At 43.8% G+C, this 12,098-nt stretch overlaps 19 non-coding genes across 19 annotated transcripts; all 19 read right to left on the bottom strand.

The window, feature by feature from the left end:
• Positions 1-468: 468 nt before the first annotated feature.
• TRNAI-AAU (transfer RNA isoleucine (anticodon AAU)) lies at positions 469-542 on the bottom strand. The gene has a single exon. It is a non-coding gene; the product is annotated as a tRNA-Ile (tRNA).
• Positions 543-1,483: 941 nt separating this feature from the next.
• Positions 1,484-1,557, bottom strand: TRNAI-AAU (transfer RNA isoleucine (anticodon AAU)). The gene has a single exon. It is a non-coding gene; the product is annotated as a tRNA-Ile (tRNA).
• A 262-nt stretch (positions 1,558-1,819) lies between these two features.
• Positions 1,820-1,891, bottom strand: TRNAD-GUC (transfer RNA aspartic acid (anticodon GUC)). Its single transcript has one exon. It is a non-coding gene; the product is annotated as a tRNA-Asp (tRNA).
• A 600-nt stretch (positions 1,892-2,491) lies between these two features.
• TRNAI-AAU (transfer RNA isoleucine (anticodon AAU)) lies at positions 2,492-2,565 on the bottom strand. Its single transcript has one exon. It is a non-coding gene; the product is annotated as a tRNA-Ile (tRNA).
• Positions 2,566-3,506: 941 nt separating this feature from the next.
• On the bottom strand, positions 3,507-3,580 carry TRNAI-AAU (transfer RNA isoleucine (anticodon AAU)). The gene has a single exon. It is a non-coding gene; the product is annotated as a tRNA-Ile (tRNA).
• Positions 3,581-3,842: 262 nt separating this feature from the next.
• On the bottom strand, positions 3,843-3,914 carry TRNAD-GUC (transfer RNA aspartic acid (anticodon GUC)). The gene has a single exon. It is a non-coding gene; the product is annotated as a tRNA-Asp (tRNA).
• A 600-nt stretch (positions 3,915-4,514) lies between these two features.
• Positions 4,515-4,588, bottom strand: TRNAI-AAU (transfer RNA isoleucine (anticodon AAU)). Its single transcript has one exon. It is a non-coding gene; the product is annotated as a tRNA-Ile (tRNA).
• Positions 4,589-5,529: 941 nt separating this feature from the next.
• TRNAI-AAU (transfer RNA isoleucine (anticodon AAU)) lies at positions 5,530-5,603 on the bottom strand. Its single transcript has one exon. It is a non-coding gene; the product is annotated as a tRNA-Ile (tRNA).
• Positions 5,604-5,865: 262 nt separating this feature from the next.
• On the bottom strand, positions 5,866-5,937 carry TRNAD-GUC (transfer RNA aspartic acid (anticodon GUC)). The gene has a single exon. It is a non-coding gene; the product is annotated as a tRNA-Asp (tRNA).
• A 600-nt stretch (positions 5,938-6,537) lies between these two features.
• TRNAI-AAU (transfer RNA isoleucine (anticodon AAU)) lies at positions 6,538-6,611 on the bottom strand. Its single transcript has one exon. It is a non-coding gene; the product is annotated as a tRNA-Ile (tRNA).
• A 941-nt stretch (positions 6,612-7,552) lies between these two features.
• On the bottom strand, positions 7,553-7,626 carry TRNAI-AAU (transfer RNA isoleucine (anticodon AAU)). Its single transcript has one exon. It is a non-coding gene; the product is annotated as a tRNA-Ile (tRNA).
• Positions 7,627-7,888: 262 nt separating this feature from the next.
• On the bottom strand, positions 7,889-7,960 carry TRNAD-GUC (transfer RNA aspartic acid (anticodon GUC)). Its single transcript has one exon. It is a non-coding gene; the product is annotated as a tRNA-Asp (tRNA).
• A 600-nt stretch (positions 7,961-8,560) lies between these two features.
• Positions 8,561-8,634, bottom strand: TRNAI-AAU (transfer RNA isoleucine (anticodon AAU)). Its single transcript has one exon. It is a non-coding gene; the product is annotated as a tRNA-Ile (tRNA).
• A 941-nt stretch (positions 8,635-9,575) lies between these two features.
• TRNAI-AAU (transfer RNA isoleucine (anticodon AAU)) lies at positions 9,576-9,649 on the bottom strand. Its single transcript has one exon. It is a non-coding gene; the product is annotated as a tRNA-Ile (tRNA).
• Positions 9,650-9,911: 262 nt separating this feature from the next.
• On the bottom strand, positions 9,912-9,983 carry TRNAD-GUC (transfer RNA aspartic acid (anticodon GUC)). Its single transcript has one exon. It is a non-coding gene; the product is annotated as a tRNA-Asp (tRNA).
• Positions 9,984-10,583: 600 nt separating this feature from the next.
• Positions 10,584-10,657, bottom strand: TRNAI-AAU (transfer RNA isoleucine (anticodon AAU)). The gene has a single exon. It is a non-coding gene; the product is annotated as a tRNA-Ile (tRNA).
• A 262-nt stretch (positions 10,658-10,919) lies between these two features.
• Positions 10,920-10,991, bottom strand: TRNAD-GUC (transfer RNA aspartic acid (anticodon GUC)). Its single transcript has one exon. It is a non-coding gene; the product is annotated as a tRNA-Asp (tRNA).
• Positions 10,992-11,591: 600 nt separating this feature from the next.
• On the bottom strand, positions 11,592-11,665 carry TRNAI-AAU (transfer RNA isoleucine (anticodon AAU)). Its single transcript has one exon. It is a non-coding gene; the product is annotated as a tRNA-Ile (tRNA).
• Positions 11,666-11,934: 269 nt separating this feature from the next.
• TRNAD-GUC (transfer RNA aspartic acid (anticodon GUC)) lies at positions 11,935-12,006 on the bottom strand. The gene has a single exon. It is a non-coding gene; the product is annotated as a tRNA-Asp (tRNA).
• Between the last annotated feature and the right edge of the window lie 92 nt (positions 12,007-12,098).

The raw sequence follows: 12,098 nt of genomic DNA, 5'->3' as shown, positions 1-12,098 counted from the left end.
AAAGCCATAACTTTTTAAATTTTTCTATAGATGTAGCCGCATGAGGGCTTGATTTCTACAGGACAAATTGCAGCTTTCAATGACACTAGCCATTTTACCATGTCATGTACTGTAAAATGGGAAAAATATTACAAATGGGCTGAGATTGTGAAGAAAACTGCAATTTGCACTCACTCGGCAGAGTATGAGAGAATTGGGCCAGGTTCAGTCATTCGTCCTTTTTGATAACACCTTTCGCTGCCCGCTTTGATGCCCCTAGTATATTTTTCTGTAGCAGCTTTCCAGTGTGTTCACCTCGGGGGACCTGACAGAATTGACATTTATTTTTGTGAATTTTTTTATCTCTTTATTAAACTAGTAAAATGAGAAAAGAAAATGATGCAACAAAGAAACTGCTAAGAAGCAAAAAGCTTCAGCGTTGATCTACCTGTGACCCAATGAGGGAAGGTGACTGGTAAGGGCTGTTTTTGGCCAGTACGGGGATCGGACCCGCGACCTTGGCGTTATTAGCACCACGCTCTAACCAACTGAGCTAACCGGCCATCTGTGTGGGGCTCACCCCTACAGGACAAACTGGAAATATGTGAGAGCGAGCGCAATCATTCTTTTTTGAGGGATGGATTTATCCCACATGTGGTGATTGTTGGTGGCAGATGCCCCTGAAGCGATTGACAATCAAACAATAAAATGAAACGACAGCTCCTGAATACGAATATATTGCCGGATTAATTACATTTTCAATGCAATTTGAAGTACTGCTTCAGATTCCAGAGCTCCAGAGTCCAGAGTCCAGAGTCACAATGTAAAAGACCTCCCCGTCGGGGAATCGAACCCCAGTCTCCCGCGTGACAGGTGGGGATACTCACCACTATACTAACGAGGAATGGCTGTGCTGTGATCTCTGACGCAACACGACTAGAAAGTAAACACGAGGCATGTGAGTGATGATGTGAACAACTGTGGGCCCTGCTCACTTTTCATTTTTGTGCTTTCATTTGTGCAAAAAGCCATAACTTTTTAAATTTTTCTATAGATGTAGCCGCATGAGGGCTTGATTTCTACAGGACAAATTGCAGCTTTCAATGACACTAGCCATTTTACCATGTCATGTACTGTAAAATGGGAAAAATATTACAAATGGGCTGAGATTGTGAAGAAAACTGCAATTTGCACTCACTCGGCAGAGTATGAGAGAATTGGGCCAGGTTCAGTCATTCGTCCTTTTTGATAACACCTTTCGCTGCCCGCTTTGATGCCCGTTATTGTGCCACTAGTATATTTTTCTGTAGCAGCTTTCCAGTGTGTTCACCTCGGGGGACCTGACAGAATTGACATTTATTTTTGTGAATTTTTTTATCTCTTTATTAAACTAGTAAAATGAGAAAAGAAAATGATGCAACAAAGAAACTGCTAAGAAGCAAAAAGCTTCAGCGTTGATCTACCTGTGACCCAATGAGGGAAGGTGACTGGTAAGGGCTGTTTTTGGCCAGTACGGGGATCGGACCCGCGACCTTGGCGTTATTAGCACCACGCTCTAACCAACTGAGCTAACCGGCCATCTGTGTGGGGCTCACCCCTACAGGACAAACTGGAAATATGTGAGAGCGAGCGCAATCATTCTTTTTTGTGGGATGGATTTATCCCACATGTGGTGATTGTTGGTGGCAGATGCCCCTGAAGCGATTGACAATCAAACAATAAAATGAAACGACAGCTCCTGAATACGAATATATTGCCGGATTAATTACATTTTCAATGCAATTTGAAGTACTGCTTCAGATTCCAGAGCTCCAGAGTCCAGAGTCACAATGTAAAAGACCTCCCCGTCGGGGAATCGAACCCCAGTCTCCCGCGTGACAGGCGGGGATACTCACCACTATACTAACGAGGAATGGCTGTGCTGTGATCTCTGACGCAACACGACTAGAAAGTAAACACGAGGCATGTGAGTGATGATGTGAACAACTGTGGGCCCTGCTCACTTTTCATTTTTGTGCTTTCATTTGTGCAAAAAGCCATAACTTTTTAAATTTTTCTATAGATGTAGCCGCATGAGGGCTTGATTTCTACAGGACAAATTGCAGCTTTCAATGACACTAGCCATTTTACCATGTCATGTACTGTAAAATGGGAAAAATATTACAAATGGGCTGAGATTGTGAAGAAAACTGCAATTTGCACTCACTCGGCAGAGTATGAGAGAATTGGGCCAGGTTCAGTCATTCGTCCTTTTTGATAACACCTTTCGCTGCCCGCTTTGATGCCCGTTATTGTGCCACTAGTATATTTTTCTGTAGCAGCTTTCCAGTGTGTTCACCTCGGGGGACCTGACAGAATTGACATTTATTTTTGTGAATTTTTTTATCTCTTTATTAAACTAGTAAAATGAGAAAAGAAAATGATGCAACAAAGAAACTGCTAAGAAGCAAAAAGCTTCAGCGTTGATCTACCTGTGACCCAATGAGGGAAGGTGACTGGTAAGGGCTGTTTTTGGCCAGTACGGGGATCGGACCCGCGACCTTGGCGTTATTAGCACCACGCTCTAACCAACTGAGCTAACCGGCCATCTGTGTGGGGCTCACCCCTACAGGACAAACTGGAAATATGTGAGAGCGAGCGCAATCATTCTTTTTTGAGGGATGGATTTATCCCACATGTGGTGATTGTTGGTGGCAGATGCCCCTGAAGCGATTGACAATCAAACAATAAAATGAAACGACAGCTCCTGAATACGAATATATTGCCGGATTAATTACATTTTCAATGCAATTTGAAGTACTGCTTCAGATTCCAGAGCTCCAGAGTCCAGAGTCCAGAGTCACAATGTAAAAGACCTCCCCGTCGGGGAATCGAACCCCAGTCTCCCGCGTGACAGGTGGGGATACTCACCACTATACTAACGAGGAATGGCTGTGCTGTGATCTCTGACGCAACACGACTAGAAAGTAAACACGAGGCATGTGAGTGATGATGTGAACAACTGTGGGCCCTGCTCACTTTTCATTTTTGTGCTTTCATTTGTGCAAAAAGCCATAACTTTTTAAATTTTTCTATAGATGTAGCCGCATGAGGGCTTGATTTCTACAGGACAAATTGCAGCTTTCAATGACACTAGCCATTTTACCATGTCATGTACTGTAAAATGGGAAAAATATTACAAATGGGCTGAGATTGTGAAGAAAACTGCAATTTGCACTCACTCGGCAGAGTATGAGAGAATTGGGCCAGGTTCAGTCATTCGTCCTTTTTGATAACACCTTTCGCTGCCCGCTTTGATGCCCGTTATTGTGCCACTAGTATATTTTTCTGTAGCAGCTTTCCAGTGTGTTCACCTCGGGGGACCTGACAGAATTGACATTTATTTTTGTGAATTTTTTTATCTCTTTATTAAACTAGTAAAATGAGAAAAGAAAATGATGCAACAAAGAAACTGCTAAGAAGCAAAAAGCTTCAGCGTTGATCTACCTGTGACCCAATGAGGGAAGGTGACTGGTAAGGGCTGTTTTTGGCCAGTACGGGGATCGGACCCGCGACCTTGGCGTTATTAGCACCACGCTCTAACCAACTGAGCTAACCGGCCATCTGTGTGGGGCTCACCCCTACAGGACAAACTGGAAATATGTGAGAGCGAGCGCAATCATTCTTTTTTGTGGGATGGATTTATCCCACATGTGGTGATTGTTGGTGGCAGATGCCCCTGAAGCGATTGACAATCAAACAATAAAATGAAACGACAGCTCCTGAATACGAATATATTGCCGGATTAATTACATTTTCAATGCAATTTGAAGTACTGCTTCAGATTCCAGAGCTCCAGAGTCCAGAGTCACAATGTAAAAGACCTCCCCGTCGGGGAATCGAACCCCAGTCTCCCGCGTGACAGGCGGGGATACTCACCACTATACTAACGAGGAATGGCTGTGCTGTGATCTCTGACGCAACATGACTAGAAAGTAAACACGAGGCATGTGAGTGATGATGTGAACAACTGTGGGCCCTGCTCACTTTTCATTTTTGTGCTTTCATTTGTGCAAAAAGCCATAACTTTTTAAATTTTTCTATAGATGTAGCCGCATGAGGGCTTGATTTCTACAGGACAAATTGCAGCTTTCAATGACACTAGCCATTTTACCATGTCATGTACTGTAAAATGGGAAAAATATTACAAATGGGCTGAGATTGTGAAGAAAACTGCAATTTGCACTCACTCGGCAGAGTATGAGAGAATTGGGCCAGGTTCAGTCATTCGTCCTTTTTGATAACACCTTTCGCTGCCCGCTTTGATGCCCGTTATTGTGCCACTAGTATATTTTTCTGTAGCAGCTTTCCAGTGTGTTCACCTCGGGGGACCTGACAGAATTGACATTTATTTTTGTGAATTTTTTTATCTCTTTATTAAACTAGTAAAATGAGAAAAGAAAATGATGCAACAAAGAAACTGCTAAGAAGCAAAAAGCTTCAGCGTTGATCTACCTGTGACCCAATGAGGGAAGGTGACTGGTAAGGGCTGTTTTTGGCCAGTACGGGGATCGGACCCGCGACCTTGGCGTTATTAGCACCACGCTCTAACCAACTGAGCTAACCGGCCATCTGTGTGGGGCTCACCCCTACAGGACAAACTGGAAATATGTGAGAGCGAGCGCAATCATTCTTTTTTGAGGGATGGATTTATCCCACATGTGGTGATTGTTGGTGGCAGATGCCCCTGAAGCGATTGACAATCAAACAATAAAATGAAACGACAGCTCCTGAATACGAATATATTGCCGGATTAATTACATTTTCAATGCAATTTGAAGTACTGCTTCAGATTCCAGAGCTCCAGAGTCCAGAGTCCAGAGTCACAATGTAAAAGACCTCCCCGTCGGGGAATCGAACCCCAGTCTCCCGCGTGACAGGTGGGGATACTCACCACTATACTAACGAGGAATGGCTGTGCTGTGATCTCTGACGCAACACGACTAGAAAGTAAACACGAGGCATGTGAGTGATGATGTGAACAACTGTGGGCCCTGCTCACTTTTCATTTTTGTGCTTTCATTTGTGCAAAAAGCCATAACTTTTTAAATTTTTCTATAGATGTAGCCGCATGAGGGCTTGATTTCTACAGGACAAATTGCAGCTTTCAATGACACTAGCCATTTTACCATGTCATGTACTGTAAAATGGGAAAAATATTACAAATGGGCTGAGATTGTGAAGAAAACTGCAATTTGCACTCACTCGGCAGAGTATGAGAGAATTGGGCCAGGTTCAGTCATTCGTCCTTTTTGATAACACCTTTCGCTGCCCGCTTTGATGCCCGTTATTGTGCCACTAGTATATTTTTCTGTAGCAGCTTTCCAGTGTGTTCACCTCGGGGGACCTGACAGAATTGACATTTATTTTTGTGAATTTTTTTATCTCTTTATTAAACTAGTAAAATGAGAAAAGAAAATGATGCAACAAAGAAACTGCTAAGAAGCAAAAAGCTTCAGCGTTGATCTACCTGTGACCCAATGAGGGAAGGTGACTGGTAAGGGCTGTTTTTGGCCAGTACGGGGATCGGACCCGCGACCTTGGCGTTATTAGCACCACGCTCTAACCAACTGAGCTAACCGGCCATCTGTGTGGGGCTCACCCCTACAGGACAAACTGGAAATATGTGAGAGCGAGCGCAATCATTCTTTTTTGTGGGATGGATTTATCCCACATGTGGTGATTGTTGGTGGCAGATGCCCCTGAAGCGATTGACAATCAAACAATAAAATGAAACGACAGCTCCTGAATACGAATATATTGCCGGATTAATTACATTTTCAATGCAATTTGAAGTACTGCTTCAGATTCCAGAGCTCCAGAGTCCAGAGTCACAATGTAAAAGACCTCCCCGTCGGGGAATCGAACCCCAGTCTCCCGCGTGACAGGCGGGGATACTCACCACTATACTAACGAGGAATGGCTGTGCTGTGATCTCTGACGCAACACGACTAGAAAGTAAACACGAGGCATGTGAGTGATGATGTGAACAACTGTGGGCCCTGCTCACTTTTCATTTTTGTGCTTTCATTTGTGCAAAAAGCCATAACTTTTTAAATTTTTCTATAGATGTAGCCGCATGAGGGCTTGATTTCTACAGGACAAATTGCAGCTTTCAATGACACTAGCCATTTTACCATGTCATGTACTGTAAAATGGGAAAAATATTACAAATGGGCTGAGATTGTGAAGAAAACTGCAATTTGCACTCACTCGGCAGAGTATGAGAGAATTGGGCCAGGTTCAGTCATTCGTCCTTTTTGATAACACCTTTCGCTGCCCGCTTTGATGCCCGTTATTGTGCCACTAGTATATTTTTCTGTAGCAGCTTTCCAGTGTGTTCACCTCGGGGGACCTGACAGAATTGACATTTATTTTTGTGAATTTTTTTATCTCTTTATTAAACTAGTAAAATGAGAAAAGAAAATGATGCAACAAAGAAACTGCTAAGAAGCAAAAAGCTTCAGCGTTGATCTACCTGTGACCCAATGAGGGAAGGTGACTGGTAAGGGCTGTTTTTGGCCAGTACGGGGATCGGACCCGCGACCTTGGCGTTATTAGCACCACGCTCTAACCAACTGAGCTAACCGGCCATCTGTGTGGGGCTCACCCCTACAGGACAAACTGGAAATATGTGAGAGCGAGCGCAATCATTCTTTTTTGAGGGATGGATTTATCCCACATGTGGTGATTGTTGGTGGCAGATGCCCCTGAAGCGATTGACAATCAAACAATAAAATGAAACGACAGCTCCTGAATACGAATATATTGCCGGATTAATTACATTTTCAATGCAATTTGAAGTACTGCTTCAGATTCCAGAGCTCCAGAGTCCAGAGTCCAGAGTCACAATGTAAAAGACCTCCCCGTCGGGGAATCGAACCCCAGTCTCCCGCGTGACAGGTGGGGATACTCACCACTATACTAACGAGGAATGGCTGTGCTGTGATCTCTGACGCAACACGACTAGAAAGTAAACACGAGGCATGTGAGTGATGATGTGAACAACTGTGGGCCCTGCTCACTTTTCATTTTTGTGCTTTCATTTGTGCAAAAAGCCATAACTTTTTAAATTTTTCTATAGATGTAGCCGCATGAGGGCTTGATTTCTACAGGACAAATTGCAGCTTTCAATGACACTAGCCATTTTACCATGTCATGTACTGTAAAATGGGAAAAATATTACAAATGGGCTGAGATTGTGAAGAAAACTGCAATTTGCACTCACTCGGCAGAGTATGAGAGAATTGGGCCAGGTTCAGTCATTCGTCCTTTTTGATAACACCTTTCGCTGCCCGCTTTGATGCCCGTTATTGTGCCACTAGTATATTTTTCTGTAGCAGCTTTCCAGTGTGTTCACCTCGGGGGACCTGACAGAATTGACATTTATTTTTGTGAATTTTTTTATCTCTTTATTAAACTAGTAAAATGAGAAAAGAAAATGATGCAACAAAGAAACTGCTAAGAAGCAAAAAGCTTCAGCGTTGATCTACCTGTGACCCAATGAGGGAAGGTGACTGGTAAGGGCTGTTTTTGGCCAGTACGGGGATCGGACCCGCGACCTTGGCGTTATTAGCACCACGCTCTAACCAACTGAGCTAACCGGCCATCTGTGTGGGGCTCACCCCTACAGGACAAACTGGAAATATGTGAGAGCGAGCGCAATCATTCTTTTTTGTGGGATGGATTTATCCCACATGTGGTGATTGTTGGTGGCAGATGCCCCTGAAGCGATTGACAATCAAACAATAAAATGAAACGACAGCTCCTGAATACGAATATATTGCCGGATTAATTACATTTTCAATGCAATTTGAAGTACTGCTTCAGATTCCAGAGCTCCAGAGTCCAGAGTCACAATGTAAAAGACCTCCCCGTCGGGGAATCGAACCCCAGTCTCCCGCGTGACAGGCGGGGATACTCACCACTATACTAACGAGGAATGGCTGTGCTGTGATCTCTGACGCAACACGACTAGAAAGTAAACACGAGGCATGTGAGTGATGATGTGAACAACTGTGGGCCCTGCTCACTTTTCATTTTTGTGCTTTCATTTGTGCAAAAAGCCATAACTTTTTAAATTTTTCTATAGATGTAGCCGCATGAGGGCTTGATTTCTACAGGACAAATTGCAGCTTTCAATGACACTAGCCATTTTACCATGTCATGTACTGTAAAATGGGAAAAATATTACAAATGGGCTGAGATTGTGAAGAAAACTGCAATTTGCACTCACTCGGCAGAGTATGAGAGAATTGGGCCAGGTTCAGTCATTCGTCCTTTTTGATAACACCTTTCGCTGCCCGCTTTGATGCCCGTTATTGTGCCACTAGTATATTTTTCTGTAGCAGCTTTCCAGTGTGTTCACCTCGGGGGACCTGACAGAATTGACATTTATTTTTGTGAATTTTTTTATCTCTTTATTAAACTAGTAAAATGAGAAAAGAAAATGATGCAACAAAGAAACTGCTAAGAAGCAAAAAGCTTCAGCGTTGATCTACCTGTGACCCAATGAGGGAAGGTGACTGGTAAGGGCTGTTTTTGGCCAGTACGGGGATCGGACCCGCGACCTTGGCGTTATTAGCACCACGCTCTAACCAACTGAGCTAACCGGCCATCTGTGTGGGGCTCACCCCTACAGGACAAACTGGAAATATGTGAGAGCGAGCGCAATCATTCTTTTTTGAGGGATGGATTTATCCCACATGTGGTGATTGTTGGTGGCAGATGCCCCTGAAGCGATTGACAATCAAACAATAAAATGAAACGACAGCTCCTGAATACGAATATATTGCCGGATTAATTACATTTTCAATGCAATTTGAAGTACTGCTTCAGATTCCAGAGCTCCAGAGTCCAGAGTCCAGAGTCACAATGTAAAAGACCTCCCCGTCGGGGAATCGAACCCCAGTCTCCCGCGTGACAGGTGGGGATACTCACCACTATACTAACGAGGAATGGCTGTGCTGTGATCTCTGACGCAACACGACTAGAAAGTAAACACGAGGCATGTGAGTGATGATGTGAACAACTGTGGGCCCTGCTCACTTTTCATTTTTGTGCTTTCATTTGTGCAAAAAGCCATAACTTTTTAAATTTTTCTATAGATGTAGCCGCATGAGGGCTTGATTTCTACAGGACAAATTGCAGCTTTCAATGACACTAGCCATTTTACCATGTCATGTACTGTAAAATGGGAAAAATATTACAAATGGGCTGAGATTGTGAAGAAAACTGCAATTTGCACTCACTCGGCAGAGTATGAGAGAATTGGGCCAGGTTCAGTCATTCGTCCTTTTTGATAACACCTTTCGCTGCCCGCTTTGATGCCCGTTATTGTGCCACTAGTATATTTTTCTGTAGCAGCTTTCCAGTGTGTTCACCTCGGGGGACCTGACAGAATTGACATTTATTTTTGTGAATTTTTTTATCTCTTTATTAAACTAGTAAAATGAGAAAAGAAAATGATGCAACAAAGAAACTGCTAAGAAGCAAAAAGCTTCAGCGTTGATCTACCTGTGACCCAATGAGGAAAGGTGACTGGTAAGGGCTGTTTTTGGCCAGTACGGGGATCGGACCCGCGACCTTGGCGTTATTAGCACCACGCTCTAACCAACTGAGCTAACCGGCCATCTGTGTGGGGCTCACCCCTACAGGACAAACTGGAAATATGTGAGAGCGAGCGCAATCATTCTTTTTTGTGGGATGGATTTATCCCACATGTGGTGATTGTTGGTGGCAGATGCCCCTGAAGCGATTGACAATCAAACAATAAAATGAAACGACAGCTCCTGAATACGAATATATTGCCGGATTAATTACATTTTCAATGCAATTTGAAGTACTGCTTCAGATTCCAGAGCTCCAGAGTCCAGAGTCACAATGTAAAAGACCTCCCCGTCGGGGAATCGAACCCCAGTCTCCCGCGTGACAGGCGGGGATACTCACCACTATACTAACGAGGAATGGCTGTGCTGTGATCTCTGACGCAACACGACTAGAAAGTAAACACGAGGCATGTGAGTGATGATGTGAACAACTGTGGGCCCTGCTCACTTTTCATTTTTGTGCTTTCATTTGTGCAAAAAGCCATAACTTTTTAAATTTTTCTATAGATGTAGCCGCATGAGGGCTTGATTTCTACAGGACAAATTGCAGCTTTCAATGACACTAGCCATTTTACCATGTCATGTACTGTAAAATGGGAAAAATATTACAAATGGGCTGAGATTGTGAAGAAAACTGCAATTTGCACTCACTCGGCAGAGTATGAGAGAATTGGGCCAGGTTCAGTCATTCGTCCTTTTTGATAACACCTTTCGCTGCCCGCTTTGATGCCCGTTATTGTGCCACTAGTATATTTTTCTGTAGCAGCTTTCCAGTGTGTTCACCTCGGGGGACCTGACAGAATTGACATTTATTTTTGTGAATTTTTTTATCTCTTTATTAAACTAGTAAAATGAGAAAAGAAAATGATGCAACAAAGAAACTGCTAAGAAGCAAAAAGCTTCAGCGTTGATCTACCTGTGACCCAATGAGGGAAGGTGACTGGTAAGGGCTGTTTTTGGCCAGTACGGGGATCGGACCCGCGACCTTGGCGTTATTAGCACCACGCTCTAACCAACTGAGCTAACCGGCCATCTGTGTGGGGCTCACCCCTACAGGACAAACTGGAAATATGTGAGAGCGAGCGCAATCATTCTTTTTTGAGGGATGGATTTATCCCACATGTGGTGATTGTTGGTGGCAGATGCCCCTGAAGCGATTGACAATCAAACAATAAAATGAAACGACAGCTCCTGAATACGAATATATTGCCGGATTAATTACATTTTCAATGCAATTTGAAGTACTGCTTCAGATTCCAGAGCTCCAGAGTCCAGAGTCACAATGTAAAAGACCTCCTCGTCGGGGAATCGAACCCCAGTCTCCCGCGTGACAGGCGGGGATACTCACCACTATACTAACGAGGAATGGCTGTGCTGTGATCTCTGACGCAACACGACTAGAAAGTAAACACGAGGCATGTGAGTGATGATGTGAACAACTGTGGGCCCTGCTCACTTTTCATTTTTGTGCTTTCATTTGTGCAAAAAGCCATAACTTTTTAAATTTTTCTATAGATGTAGCCGCATGAGGGCTTGATTTCTACAGGACAAATTGCAGCTTTCAATGACACTAGCCATTTTACCATGTCATGTACTGTAAAATGGGAAAAATATTACAAATGGGCTGAGATTGTGAAGAAAACTGCAATTTGCACTCACTCGGCAGAGTATGAGAGAATTGGGCCAGGTTCAGTCATTCGTCCTTTTTGATAACACCTTTCGCTGCCCGCTTTGATGCCCGTTATTGTGCCACTAGTATATTTTTCTGTAGCAGCTTTCCAGTGTGTTCACCTCGGGGGACCTGACAGAATTGACATTTATTTTTGTGAATTTTTTTATCTCTTTATTAAACTAGTAAAATGAGAAAAGAAAATGATGCAACAAAGAAACTGCTAAGAAGCAAAAAGCTTCAGCGTTGATCTACCTGTGACCCAATGAGGGAAGGTGACTGGTAAGGGCTGTTTTTGGCCAGTACGGGGATCGGACCCGCGACCTTGGCGTTATTAGCACCACGCTCTAACCAACTGAGCTAACCGGCCATCTGTGTGGGGCTCACCCCTACAGGACAAACTGGAAATATGTGAGAGCGAGCGCAATCATTCTTTTTTGAGGGATGGATTTATCCCACATGTGGTGATTGTTGGTGGCAGATGCCCCTGAAGCGATTGACAATCAAACAATAAAATGAAACGACAGCTCCTGAATACGAATATATTGCCGGATTAATTACATTTTCAATGCAATTTGAAGTACTGCTTCAGATTCCAGAGCTCCAGAGTCCAGAGTCCAGAGTCACAATGTAAAAGACCTCCCCGTCGGGGAATCGAACCCCAGTCTCCCGCGTGACAGGCGGGGATACTCACCACTATACTAACGAGGAATGGCTGTGCTGTGATCTCTGACGCAACACGACTAGAAAGTAAACACGAGGCATGTGAGTGATGATGTGAACAACTGTGGGCCCTGCTCACT

Source organism: Phyllobates terribilis, unplaced genomic scaffold (assembly GCF_046119375.1).
Source record: "Phyllobates terribilis strain yellow unplaced genomic scaffold, ASM4611937v1 Scaffold_11__3_contigs__length_659146591, whole genome shotgun sequence".
Classification (NCBI taxonomy): Eukaryota; Metazoa; Chordata; class Amphibia; order Anura; family Dendrobatidae; genus Phyllobates; species Phyllobates terribilis.
Note: the sequence above shows the minus strand (reverse complement) of the source record. Positions and strands in the feature narration are given on the sequence as shown.